General features: G+C 40.2%; 1 long non-coding RNA gene across 2 annotated transcripts; it reads left to right on the top strand.

The window, feature by feature from the left end:
- The first annotated feature begins 4,457 nt into the window (after window positions 1-4,457).
- LOC131533673 (uncharacterized) lies at window positions 4,458-11,425 on the top strand. Of its 2 annotated transcripts, XR_009269190.1 has the most exons (6): window positions 4,458-4,982; window positions 5,223-5,360; window positions 9,652-9,793; window positions 10,002-10,156; window positions 10,375-10,452; window positions 11,300-11,425. It is a non-coding gene; the product is annotated as an uncharacterized LOC131533673 (long non-coding RNA). The 2 variants fall into 2 exon arrangements; XR_009269189.1 differs by lacking the exons at window positions 4,458-4,982; window positions 5,223-5,360 and having other exon boundaries at window positions 9,141-9,793.
- Window positions 11,426-12,494: the final 1,069 nt, after the last annotated feature.

The following is a 12,494-nucleotide window of genomic DNA, read 5'->3' as shown; positions in this document are numbered from 1 at the left end:
TAACATTCGGGGTTCAGACCCTCTCTCTGTTTAAATCTAGATTAAAGACACATCTCTTTAGCCAAGCATTCACATAATGCATTTTATAATCTTGTACTGCATTTATATCTGATCAAATGTACATTATAATTCTTTAGATTGGGTTGAACAAATCATTTTTGCTTGAATAGAACAGCAGCTACGCTAGTTATGTCTCTATCTGTTTCTCTGATTCTGCCACGGGATTAACATCCCGTAGTAACTAGGAATTACTGAAGCGTCAGTCTGGATCCAACCCTTAAAAAGATCCGAGATGACCAAACACCTGAGAAGAGATGATGGCAACACCTCAGAGGACCACGGAGGATGCCAACCCTCAGACAACACATAATTAACAAGTTAAGTCTGTCATAACTTAAATATATTGGGTTTCTTCTGTGTGTATGTGTATATGTATGTATATATATATGTGCATGTGTGCGTATGTGTATGCATATATATAGTAGAAACTTAATTTCCTGTAAAGCTGCTTTGCAACGATTGTATCGTAAAAAGCGCTATACAAATAAACTTGAATTGAATTGAATTGAATCACGTTCCCATGAGTTAATATCTTGTGGTCACGACAAAACAGACCCTGTGTCCCAATGTGCATATCACCCTATCTGCCCTAAATAGTATTGAAACTTACTAATGTCACATAGAATTTAGGATGGATAGCACATTGGGACGCAGGATAAGTGAACCGAAGACGGCCCCTCCCGGGCACCGTAGAATATATATTCATAAAATACGTTTCACAAATGCAAAACACAATTCACAAATGTACAACTGTGTACAAAATTTTTGAATGTTTAAAATGACTGTTAATGTGTGAATCGCCTTGGATGTGTGTGTGTATTTTGAGACTTTCCTGGCAGCGAACTCCTCACACGCGAGTCACTCGTACTCTTTAGCCAATCAGATTTGAGCCTGTCAGTCGACCAATCATAACCCACTGTGGGCGTGCCTACCTGGATGCTAACGTCGGCGCGAGATCACCGTTCCAGTTACGGTTCAGGTGGAGGTATGTGTGCGTTAATCGTTTTATTTCAGTAAACTAGCCAAGTAAATGTTTATCGTTTTATTTTTGCATGTTTAAAACTTGGAAGTAAAATCGGTCGTAAACACTCGCTAACGTGAACAAAGTAAACCAACGGCTGCTATGAATACAGACAGTGTTGCCAAAAATGGAGCTGTCTTGTGTTAGCCACGTCTGGCCAAAATGAAGGAATTATGCTCATTGCCCTGTTTTTGATCAACAACGCTGGGTGGCCACTGCCCAGCACAGCTCCAAAGTCTCTTTAAGACAATTAAGTCATGCCACGCGGCGGCCATCTTTGACTAATATCTAATATTTTACTTCCAAGTTTTTAAGTAGGCTAAACATGCAAAAATGAAACGATAAACCTTTACTTGGCTAGTTAACTGAAATAAAACGATCAACTGCACACATACCTCTACGCCGATCAGCATCCAGGTAGGCACGCCCACAATGGGTTATGATTGGTCGACTGACAGGCTCAAATCTGATTGGCTAAAGAGTACTAGTGACTCACGTGGGAGGAGTTTGTTGCCAGGAGAGTCTCAAAAATACACACACACACACACACATCCAAGGCGTTTCACACATTCACAGTCCATGATACACTCTTGAATTTTAAACATGAAAAAATGTTGTACACAGTTGTACATTTGTGAATTGTGTTCTTTGATTCATAAATTGTGTTTATGAATTTATGTTCTTATTTTGTGCAGGTGAATTTGTTTTTGTGATTTTTTTTTTTTTTTTGTGCACGTGAATTATTTCTCATGCATGTGAATTGAGTTATGCATGTGTGCATCACGTCTTTTGCGTGAATTATCAATGAGATCATTCTGCCTCCATACCATACAATGTATTGTTGGCTATAGCTACAAATATAGGCTACCCATGCTACTTATGACTGGTTTTGTGGTTCAGGGTCACATATCACAAGCATGTTGTGCTCTAAACATTTGTCAGTGATTAAACAATGAACTCTTCTAATTTGAGGGAAATGTAAGTTAAAGATATTTCGGTCACACAAGTTATAATAAGAGTCCATTTGTTAGCCTATATTAGTGAAGGTGACCTAACAATAAAAATACTAAAGTAAAAGTTTAATCTGTTAAAATTATTTAACTGACCTCAGCTAACATACACAACTCACAATGGTTTAGTAGTAGTAAAATGGTATTTTTATTAACGTCTCGGTTACATAGGTAACCCTCGTTCCCTGAAGGAGGGAACGGAGACGTACGTCGGACTGACGGACGAATAGGAATCTCGCTAGAGAGGCCAATCTACTTCGAGTGTAACTAAAACGAGCCAATGCACATTGGCATGCAATCATATGCAGCAGCTGCTCACCTCGCAGCGCGGGTATATAATGAGCAGCAGGTGCGTTGCATCTTTAGGTTTTCGCTGAGGAGCCGAACAGGTAAGGCGGCAGCATCAGTGGGGTGCAGCGATTGTGGCGACGGCACGTACGTCTCCGTTCCCTCCTTCAGGGAACGAGGGTTACCTATGTAACCGAGACGTTCCCATTCAGTCGGTCACGTTCGACATACGTCGGACTGACCCGACGAATAGGAATCCCTACCAAAGCGCCACAGGAGCTGCCCCCTTCCAGCGCTCTGTAGCAAGCCTCCTGTACCCCCTTGCTCAAGGACGGTAGGACAGGGCAACCACAGAGAGTGTCGATCACTGCTGTTCCCCAAAACCCATTCAGTGAGACTTTGGATAACACTCGGAAAGCGTACCCTTTCACTGGAAAGGAACGCTGCGGAAGCCACATCCTACCCACTGACCGCGCCATAACCTTCATCGCCCGAAGCGCGAGGTCCGTCGCGGCACGAAGTTCCTGAAGAACTTGCGGATCATGACCACCCTCGTGCAGGTCCTTCAGTGCCTTGGCCTGATGGACCTGCAACAACGCCATAGCGTGTAAGGCGGAAGCGGCTTCCCCACAGGCCTGGTAAGCCCTGCCGGTAAGGTCCGACGAGTAATTACAGGCCCGGGAAGGGAGAGACGGCTCCCCCCGCCAGGTGGAGTTAGGGCATAGCAACGGCCCGCTCCACAGGGGGGGGATGCGCGTGTAACCCTTAGCCACACCGCCATCAAGGGTGGTGAGGGAGGAGGGCCCACCGGCACGGTTTCGGGCAGTAAAAGGTGCCTTCCACGTACCAGTGAGCTCTTCATGCACCTCCGGGAAGAAAGGAACCGGGGTGGGTGGCTGAGAACCAGCTCGTGCCACCCCGAGAAACCAATCGTCCAGCCTTAAGGGCTCAGGACACGGTGGAGGGTTCCACACGAGCCCGACCCTGTTGGCGGCCCGGGAAAGCATAGCCATCATTTCCGGATCTGTATCAGGCACAGCTACCGTACCCGAAGGAGGCAACTGCGCCGACGCGTCATCTCCAGAAAGGTCTGACTCACCCTCCGATGCAGCTATCGACATCTGGTCCTCGGGAGGAGCGCCGAAGGATACAGATGGTACACACCTTTGAGATGGCCCACCGCGCTCCCCCGGCAGCTCTACTGGCTGCAGAGTGCAGGAGGAGTGAGGGTTCCTAGGGGGTTGGTTCCCCGAAGGAAGCGCACTCACTGTAATCCTCAGGTCACCAGCGCCACCGCTCGCAGCAACCCTCTGAGGAGGATTGGAAGGAGGCAGCGGCACTGGGACTCCGCCCCTTTGCAGGGACTGGAGTCTCGACCGCAACTCCGAGATGGTCATTTTCCCACAATGGGTACATGTCTCATCCACAAACGCTGCCTCAGCGTGCGCTAAGCCCAGGCACGCGATGCAACGCTCGTGACAATCCCTCGGTGCCAGGTAACGACCGCACCCAGAAACACACAAGTAGAATGTCATCTTTAAAAAGACGCAAGCTCTACTTGTGTAAGCACTTTTAGGGACTTTACTCTTTTAATCGGTGCTGAAGCACGCAGGGGAACGGCCGCGGCAACACGGACAGGGATTTTGTGCAGCCTGTGGTGTGCTCTCTCTCTCTCTCTCTCTCTCTCTGACGCTCTCTTACCAGCCGTAAAAACGGCTTTTACACGCTGTTTAAGCTCTTGCAGCTCTTTCTGCTCAAAAAAGGCAAAGAAAAAGACAGAAGAAAAAGGAAAGCTGGAGAGAATCGACCCCACTGCTGTGCTGTACGCCCGCACTCTTCACACAAAGAGATCGTCCTGCAGAGGCTCCTTTAGTTATCACTTCCAGCAGAGAACACTGTTCGGCTCCGAAGCGAAAAGCTAAAGATGCAACACACCTGCTGCTCATTATATACCCACGCTGCGAGGTGAGCAGCTGCGGCATATGATTGCATGCCAATGTGCATTGGCTCGTTTTAGTTACACTCGAAGTAGATTGGCCTCTCTAGCGAGAGTCCTATTCGTCGGTCAGTCCGACGTACGTCGAACGTGACCGACTGAATGGGAACTAATGTTAACATATTGCTCATTGTTCACTAATGCAATACTTAATTTTTTATTGTAAAGTGTTAGTTCTATAAAAAGTTTTAGGAAGAAATTAATAAAAAAGATTGCATATGTCACTTGTCTTTATAATTTATCCAACTAAGGACATTCAAACACAATGTTTAGTGTTTGAATACATTCTGTATGATGATTAAATCATTCCATAACCACAGTCTAATATCTTTTCAAGCTTTGACAATGGTAGGATTATATTAATTATATGTGTTTCATATTCCAAAATACAGAGCAGATGACTCAGTTTAACCTGAAACTAGGCCTATTTGTTCACCTCATCTGCAGTTTGTTATTGGCTGTTCTGAGTTTTTTTTATATACAACCATAGAGCGAGAGAATAAGTGTTGGCTGAAGACAGCATTCTCCAGATAAGCAGCAGTGAAATAGGATGCATTGTCATGGATATCCTGTCTCTGTCTCTCTGCTCCTGTCATGACTCGAGGAGGTCTGTATCAACACTGCAAGCTAAGACTGTCATTTTCATTTCAGCATCAGAAAATGCTTCAGAAATGAAAATGCATTGTCACGCTTTGGCACTGTAGTAAACCCTACAGTCAGATCTACAGATATTAAACTAGTAAATTTGTCATTTTGGGGTTTGAGCTTGCAGAAATAACACTCTGCTTGTGTTTAAAAAATACATTTTGATTTGAACTAGTATGTTTTTGTTCGTCAAACTTTATAGAGACACTCGATCCACATCCAGCAGGCACCAGCTAAGATGTTTACATGCTTTAGAAGTCCGCAGTGAGCGAGACGGTGGACCAGGGGGTCTTGAGCGTGCCGTGACAGTAAATTAAACCATCTGTCTGTCATAACCAAGGTGTGTTAGGAGCCTAATAAGCTCTGTAAGGAATTCTTTATTTATTTTCCTTATGTTAACTGAGGCTAGCTCTGCTGGGGTGATGCAGGATGCTACAGCAGACCAGATTTCCTCAACCCACACTGCTGCACTCATCACCCAGGTTGTGTTTCTATCCCATTAAACACCGGTATGGAAGGGCTGGATGTTGTCATCAATCACATATCAATCCCCAGAGAGACTATCAGACAGAATAATAACACGAATCAGCTTTACTGAGACCGTTCCTCCATGGTGGGAGGGGCTTATCTGTAAAGCAGTGCTTTGTGATTGGCTGCAGAAGAGAAAGAGGAAGCCTGACAATGTGGGCCAGCGCAGGAAGGAAGTGGAGAATGCAGGATGTTTGGAGCCAATGTCTATCTCTGTTTCCCTTCACAATTTTAGAGACTTGGCACAAGGCAGATAGCCCCCTCTGAGCTGACAGATGATCAAAGCGTTACACACTTGCCAAATGCTCAGAGAGACTTGGGCCCTGCTACATTGCTGCCATTCCAATAACTGCCATCCTTGTCGTGACCCGCATTGTGTTGGTAATTTATAGCCTGACGCGGTGTGCTAATGACAATGCTTCTGGTGACAATACCTGATGACTTTGCTGGGCTCTCTGCACAAGCCTCACCATTATATTTCACAAGCAAAGATCAAGGTTGTGTCTGAAATCTAATACAAAGATTACACAGTCAAGTTAATTTTTTTTTTTTTTTTTTACAAAACATCTATTGTTAAAATAATATTTTTGGTTCAGAAGTTAAAGGAACCTTTCAAGCTAAAAAAAAAAAAAAAAAGGCAGCAACTGTTTGCACTAGGTAAGTGTAAATAGCGATAGATGCTATTTACGCTAATTGCAAATAGCTATAGATTCTATTTACACTATGTTAAAATAGCAAGATTTTCTGCTATTTATATACTACTTATTGCAAATAGTGGCAGTTTTCTGCACCTCTGTATTGTAGTACATTATAAAACAGTATGCAATAATAACATATTGAGTGTAAATTATAGTTTTAATTCAAATTATTAAATGGATAACACCTTATTGGGACAATAAAGCCCTCCCTACACCTACCCTAACCCTACCCGATACTTTATTTTCAACTTTTTGATTATTTCCTTCATTTTTATTGAAAATAAACGCCTTTCCGATGCCATATGAGATTTGAAAAGGGAGAAAAAAAGTTGGGTTCGAACTCGAGTCGATTGCGTCAAAAAGCACACGCTTTACCATCTACGCCACTGAAACTGATGTGAAACGAACGTCTTTTTTTCAGTATTCCAATCACACGTTGGTGGGCGGAGTTAGTGTAAATAGCCTTTGTCAACAAGGCGGGCTATTTGCGCTTAGTGTAAATAGACACTCCGAAAAAGGCATTACTCGCCCTCAGGGCATCCAAGATGTAGATGAGTTTGTTTCTTAATCGGAAAAGATTTGGAGAAATTTAGCATTACATCACTTGCTCACCAATGGATCCCCTGCAGTGAATGGGTGCCGTCAGAATGAGAGTCTAAACAGCTGAATAAAAAACATCACAATAATCCACGACTCTTGTCCATCAAATGTCTTGAAAAGAGAAGCTTAACAATGAAAGAGCTTTTTGGAAGTCAGATAATGTCAGTACAGTTACTATATTTAATTATGCACACAATTTAACAGCAAATCGTTGTCTGAGAGGAAAAAGTAATGGCCCTTTACTAATATCTGTACAAAATAATTTTAGTTAGAACACTTTGTAGAAGTATTGATCCCCATGCACCAAGTCCACTGCAGAAATCAATAACCTGGAGACCCCAGGAGGAACAGAGCCAGACATCTGATAGGGTTTCACGGGCGTAGAGCTGTCAGCTGTGCAAGGACGGGGCAAAGCACCGGATGATCAACAAAGAGGAACATAAGATAGAGACAGCTAAAGTCACTAGGGTCACTGGTCTGTAATTGTGAGCCACAAGGCAAGTAACTAAATAACAGAGCTGCAAAGAACACACATACATTACTATTAAAAAATCTGGGGTTGGGAAGAATTTTTTTAATGTTTTTAAAATAAGCCTCTCATGCTCACTATGGCTGCATATATTTGATCTAAAATTCAGCAAAACAGTAAAGTTGTGAAATATTATTACAATTTAAAATAACTGTTTGTATTATATAAAATGTAATTGTATAAATTGAAATATTTAAAAATGTAATTTATACCTGTGATGCAAAGCTGAATCAAAGCTGATCATTGATTGAAATGTAGCTGCTTAATATTTTTGTGGAAACATATATTTTTTGTGATGAATAGTAAGTTCAAATTAACAACATTTATTTGAACAATAATTATTTTTTAACATTATAAATGTCTTTACCTTTGATCAATTTGGTGCATCCTTTCTGAATAAAACCATTATAATTTTTTTTTAAGTCCCCAAACCAATGGATGTTGGACTAATGAATATTGTAGTATTTTTTTTGTATATAATTATTACTAGTATATTATGACTTACTAAGGAGTGCTCCCTCTATTGGCTGATTAATATAACTTCACATGAGCTGAATATACCTGGCTTAATCTTGTTTAAACACATTAATATGTAAGAAAAAGTTATTGGAGGTTGTGATATATTATGAACATAGTCATGATTAAAGGTTGTTGTTAGGTACCACATGCACCAGAGTGACCATAACAATCATGGCCTTAAGTACCATACGGTCTATTAAATAATAAAAACATTGAAGACATAAACATTCATTATAATGAAAAGTTCATTTGCAAAAACAGATAACTCCGTTTTTTCATTGTGCATTCCAATTAATCTCAATCAAACTGCAGTTGGGTTATTTTGACTAGATTAAAAAATAACTTTAAAAAAAACAGCTAACTAACACAATAAAAACATGATAACATAATAAAAACATGATTTTTGAAAATTAAAAGTTATCCGTTTTTGCAAAGAAACTCTTCATATATACATTATTATATATATATATATATATATATATATATATATATATATATATATATGATTGTGCCATCTTTCAAATAATCGTTCATACATGACAATAAATGCATGTCATGGTGCATACAAGATCACTGGGTGTTAACTTGCAGATGAGGGTGTGATTAATGTGACTTGACATCATGTTTACCAATAGTATCTTAGGACAGTATGTGAAACAGTCGAAAATATAGAGAGTGAAACAGGGTGTGACAGTGTGAGAGCACACAGCGAGGAACAATTTTAATATGCATCGAAACACATATTTTTTTTATTTGTGCTCATGAATCATATGTGCATTCTGAAAGCTGATGCATCTTATGAATCAGGTTATGAGAGTCTGTTTTTGGTTTTGGTGTCGCAGATGGCCTGCACCCTGGAAGACAGGGCGACTGGTGCCATCAGTGGCGTGACTTGGACAAAGTCAATATTTAAAATTATTCAAAAAGAATGGCTGTATTAAAGACATGCATGTGTATTTGCTGCAAATAACTCCTCTTTTGGCTTGTTGTGTGTTTTTTTTGTGTGTGTGCGTGCGTGTGTGTGTGCACATGCACATTCACGCGTGTGTGTGTGTGTGTGTGTGTGTGTGTGTGTGTGTGTGTGTGTGTGTGCGTGCGTGTGTGTGTGTGCACGTTCACGCGTGTGTGTGTGTGTGCGTGTGTGTGTGTGTGTGTGCACGTTCATGTGTGTGTGTGTGTGTGTGTATCTATACACACACACACACACACACTACCCAAAAGAGGAGTTATTTGTAGCAAATTTCTCCGTCTCTTACTATATTAATGCCTTTCCCTCTTTCAGTTTCATAATTAATAAAATAAAAATTGCACATTTGCATTGTTAAAGCAGAGCAAAATGGATAAAGGTAAAATAACAAAAATACTACAAGTGGAGTAAAAATGAAATGGTAACAAATAAAACAAAAGCAATAGTGTATGAGACTAAACTAAAATAAATAAAAAACATAATTAATAGTAAAATAATAATTAAAAACATAAAAATGAATAAATTATGAAGAAAACATTAAACTGTTAAACAAGCAGAATAAAAGTAGTAAAGAAAAAAAACAGGCAGATAAATCATTACCTTCATTCTGTGCCATATTGCTCTCTACACACCACAATATTCAAATTTTGTCTTCCTTGATCAGTTTACTTCTAGTATTCATTAAAAGATCACTCTTGTATGTCTATGGAGAAATGGAAGGAATATGGAATCTAGGACAGAAGAACGCAGAATAAAACATTTTAATCCCATTTTGTCTTCATATGTAAAGATCTAAAGACCCCCTGCTTCCACAGGATATGATGTAGATTGTCTCTAAACTGGCTACAGTGGTAGCACTGTACACAGGAAGGCCAGAGAAACTGGACAACGGAGGCAGCAGTGTGTGTGGTCGTGACTCTCGCTGAAGCCAGGTAACCTCAGAAACATTCAGGTATCATTAACTGACAGGAAATTATTAACTAAAATGCAAAGTACAAACAGTGAAACTCTACTTTTTTGGTATCGGATGCAAACTGCATTGTACCTTGTTTAGAACGGTTCACCCAAAAATGAAGAAATGTTGAAAACTGATTCACACTCAGGTCATCCAAGACATAGATGAGTTTGTTTCTTCATCAGAACAGATTTGGAGAAATTTAGATCCAATGGATCCTCTGCAGTGAATGGGTGCCTCCAGAATGATAAAATCGCCGTGATGCCAGTGTTCTGGACTTTGTGTTGGAGCAACTTAATAATCCCTACATGAAGAACCCACAGGATTTGGACAGAACATTGTAAATGTCCTTACTTCTCCTCTCCATCCACATACATTGGAAATATATCACTAATGTGCTAAATTATGTGTAAAATATGAAATCAAACAGACGGATGTGCTGAAATGTGTAACAGCTTGTGTGGCATATGCTACCACAGTTTGTTTAAGAGGAAAATACCTCGGAGACATAAAACCAGAGTCCAATCAAACCATTGTTCCTTCATACTCATTTTCTAGGGTATCCGAACCAGATGAAGCAGAACTTAGCCAAGACTCTCCAGGAGCTGATACCTGCTGTGTCCTCAAACACATGAGGTGGGCCGCAGTGCCAACTCCCCACCACCAGAAGAGCTCCACGCTCTGCCCTGGTCCACCTGCCTCTCTCTCAGTGCAGCCAGATCGGCTCTAGGGAGGATCCCTCACCTGTCATCCTCTGTTAGCTGCTCTGAAGAAGAGAGAAACACAATGAGACTTGTTCATGTGCAAAACATGTGGCGAAATGGAAAGTTTGGGGCACAGGGGCCTAAATAACAGAGGGCTACATGTAAATGAGGGGAACCAGTTCACACAATTTTGAAAGACTTCCACAGTCTAGACGTGACTAGACACACAGTATAAAAAATAAATCATAATTTTAATGGTAAAAGACTATAAAAATGCTACAGTAAAATATGTTAATTGGTTAATGGTAAGTTCTCTTAATATACACGGTAAAAAACTAAAATGTAATGGAGCGTTTCATATAATATTACAGTAAAAATATTTTTAAAATGTACAGTTTTTGGAAAAAAATAAGAAATAATCTTATTACTCACAGTAAAAAAAAAAAAAAATTCACATTACCAGACTTCCCTGTTTTACACCTCACATTGTATGGTTTTTCATTCATATAACTGTTTCTTCTTAGTTACACCTTATGTTGATAAACTAATGTTTATTGCATTATTTTAGTGTCATGTGTTTTTGTGGAAAATCTGCTGAGCTTAGATTCTACATGTGGCTTTCTAATTACCCCCCACCTTTTGTGTGTGTGTGTGTGTGTGTGTGTGTGCCTGCTTTATTTCAAAGTCAAACGTACAATTCAGCATGCTACATGAATATCAAATGACTTTTTTGACCTTTAAGTGTTGCTGTCGAACTTTATCTTCTCTCTCTTTTTCAGATGAGAGTCTTGGAGGAGCAGAACCTTTGGCAATGCCTTATTGCTCAAGCTGGCAAATAGACTGTGAATCAGCAGAAGGCTTAATTGTATCCGTAAAGCCTCAGCAAATGCAGATCTGGCCCAAATTCACTTTCCATCTACAGTAATGGCTTGAGTGCTGAATACTGTTTTTTATGTTAATGTATTTAAAACGGCAACTATCAGGGAACAGTTGACAAGAGATTGATTTGTCTCATCAACAGATACTTGTGGCATGTGTGCATTTATCAAAAATGAATCAAAAGATGAAACTTTTTTTACCACTGTAAATCATACATTTTATCTACTATTTTTAAAGTAGTCACACTGAAGTCAGTGCCAGCTCTAGTTTCGACTGAGCTGTGAGATGTACAGTTTAGCGATGTGAATTTAAATAACTTCATCTCGGTGAGAGGATATGGAGAGATGGCATCAAGTTAAAGGAACAGAAACGTATTTTGTGCAAGAGGAAGTTTCAACATTCATCTCACTTGGCACATAGTTACTATGGGGAAAAACAGCAGTGTAATCATTTACAGTTTGGTGTAAAACAAAAGAAACGCATCCTACCTGCCCCTTAAAACAGAATTTGCTAGGACTGTTGGGCTTGTTTTATAGTCTAAATTGATTAGCAAATTGTATGTAGATACTTCATAAAAGGTATCAGGAACTGCTGTCTCTTTTAGTAAAGATGAAATCAAATCTTTGAGAGGGGAGTGATTTCTCAGAGTGGGAGAAGGCTGTGCCGCTTATGTCTGTATATCAGCAGTAATGGGAAGACACACCTAATGCTACAGACATTACATCAGAACGAACGGCTCTCACAAAAACCACAGACACACAGAGAAACTCATACCGTAGTTATTCTGTGTGTGCCTGGTTTTCAGTAAAAGATTCAGTAAAAGATTTGAAATTAACTAAAAGCACAAGTTATTTAATGAAGTATAGTTCACCCCAAAATGAAATTTCTGTCATTGTTGTAATTCCAATTCTTTCTTTGGGAAACATTGATTAAATATACAATAAATTTAATACGTTTTTCAGCAAGCAGCATTTGTGATGAATGCAAACCACTAAGTAATTTTCCAAAACTACTTAAAACATCTCCTGCTTTGAGAAATAATTCCAGAAAGCCATTCCGTGCAGTGAGCATTTCAGAAATGCTGCAGGCATAGCC

This window comes from Onychostoma macrolepis, chromosome 24, assembly GCF_012432095.1.
Source record: "Onychostoma macrolepis isolate SWU-2019 chromosome 24, ASM1243209v1, whole genome shotgun sequence".
Taxonomy (NCBI): Eukaryota; Metazoa; Chordata; class Actinopteri; order Cypriniformes; family Cyprinidae; genus Onychostoma; species Onychostoma macrolepis.
The sequence above is the reverse complement of the archived record's forward strand: the minus strand, read 5'-3'. Positions and strand labels throughout refer to the sequence as shown.